The 1,824-nt window shown below is 37.8% G+C and overlaps 1 non-coding gene across 1 annotated transcript; it reads left to right on the top strand.

The window, feature by feature from the left end:
• The first annotated feature begins 231 nt into the window (after nucleotides 1-231).
• Nucleotides 232-304, top strand: trnar-ccg. Its single transcript has one exon. It is a non-coding gene; the product is annotated as a tRNA-Arg (tRNA).
• Nucleotides 305-1,824: the final 1,520 nt, after the last annotated feature.

Here is a 1,824-nt window from a genome sequence, read left to right as displayed (position 1 = left end):
AATTGACAGTTTGTTGTCGAAAAGCATCAATAAAAAACACAGTTTCATTCTGATTGATTATAAAAAGATGATAGACTGTTTTCCTGTGGTTTGGATCCTTGTTATTGTCCTGACAATTTAACGTTTTTGATGATATCTTAGGAAAACAATCCTGTTTCTTCAAAATGTCTTAATTAATTTCTTGTGAGTGCAAGCAAGACAAATGATGTAGGTTTATTCCCTCTAAAGTATAACCCAGTGGCCTAATGGACAAGGCATCAGCCTCCGAAGCTGGGGATTGTGGGTTCGAGTCCCACCTGGGTTGACTCAACTCTTATCATCATATATTAAAAACAGTTAGAACAGGAGTGTCGTTAATATTAAGTTGCACAAGATAAAAACACAGACTGCAAATATTGTATACCTACAGGTACCATCAGACATGAAAGTCAGAGTACATGTTCCAACAATTATCGGACAACTTGTTGTTATATTAAGTCAAATTGGCATTTTCAAACTGCCTTTCCAGGAAGACAAGGAAATAAACTTTCCAGTACTGTAACCAAACATATACCTCCCATGACAGACACCTCATTATATTTGTTTAGCTGCAGCAGGTTCACTGTTGAGGTGAGGTCATCCTGCCATAACAGGCGCTCAGATTTCATTACAGCCGGGCTGCTGAAGCATCCGAGAGCAAACAACTGTAATGATGACGCACTGCAGCCGACTCAGAGGGAGTGAGAGAGTCGCCCTGTGGAGGGGGGGGGGGGGGGGGGCTTTCACTTCATAGAGAGAAATGGCTTTAATTCTCCATGTGGACTGACACAGAAGTTGCTGCACATATGAATCGCTCACGGTCACTTTAATTATTTGCAGTCCATCAGCTATCCTGCTCAGGATCTACGTGAACATGCAGGTTATAATGCAACAGATACACCTGTACATTTAATGCAATAATAACATATCCTACATTTGTGAAGCTCATTATTTGCATTTTGAAACCTGCAATTATAGTGGTTGTGTTTCATTGGATTGAAAGCTGCTTATTTTATCTCATGTATACTTTGAAAAATCAAGGGGTCATTTTATAGTCATTGCATACAACAGGGTTACTGTTAATAAGTATAAATACAGTTGAACTCATTAAACAATACAAATAGTTAACAAATAACACTTGAGTGTTTTTTTCAAGAGGGCTCAACCATTTAGAAGAAAAAATACTGGATAGGAAATATTCAAAGCAAAGTTTGACAGTAAAGTTGCAAGTTGAGTACTGGGAATGACTGAAGTTATCATAAGTTTAAAAACAAATAATTTGTATTATAATACTTTCTACATATCTAGTTACAACTATAGAAGAGATATACCTTGAAGAGCAGAGTTAAACGAAAGGAGGGCCATGTCAATAAAATACAATTGTATAAAAAGCATCCAGGCATAACATAACCTTACACAAGTTTAGACTAGATTCATCATCAATGTTTTGTCACTAAACCTAATTGTATTTGATACGATTATGACAGTTAATTAGGGAAAACTTTCCACATGGATTTATTGTATCATGCGGTGTATAGTTTATGACCATGCACCCTTCAAAATCCTGTGATTTCAAAAAGAGAAAACTCTCAAGACATTTTGACATGTCACAGCAGAAAGATGAAGAGTGGATGTCACTGACGACTCTCTTACATTCAGGTGTGCTGGTGACACAGCGTGCTCAATGGCAGAGCATCAGCTAAATGGTATACGGCCATTATGATGTCATTACTCGCGTTTTATAGAGAGAGAGAGAGAGAGAGAGAGAGAGAGAGAGAGAGAGAGGAGAGAGAGAGGAGAGAGAGA

Source organism: Trematomus bernacchii, unplaced genomic scaffold (assembly GCF_902827165.1).
Source record: "Trematomus bernacchii unplaced genomic scaffold, fTreBer1.1, whole genome shotgun sequence".
NCBI classification, from domain to species: domain Eukaryota; kingdom Metazoa; phylum Chordata; class Actinopteri; order Perciformes; family Nototheniidae; genus Trematomus; species Trematomus bernacchii.
The sequence above is the reverse complement of the archived record's forward strand: the minus strand, read 5'-3'. Positions and strand labels throughout refer to the sequence as shown.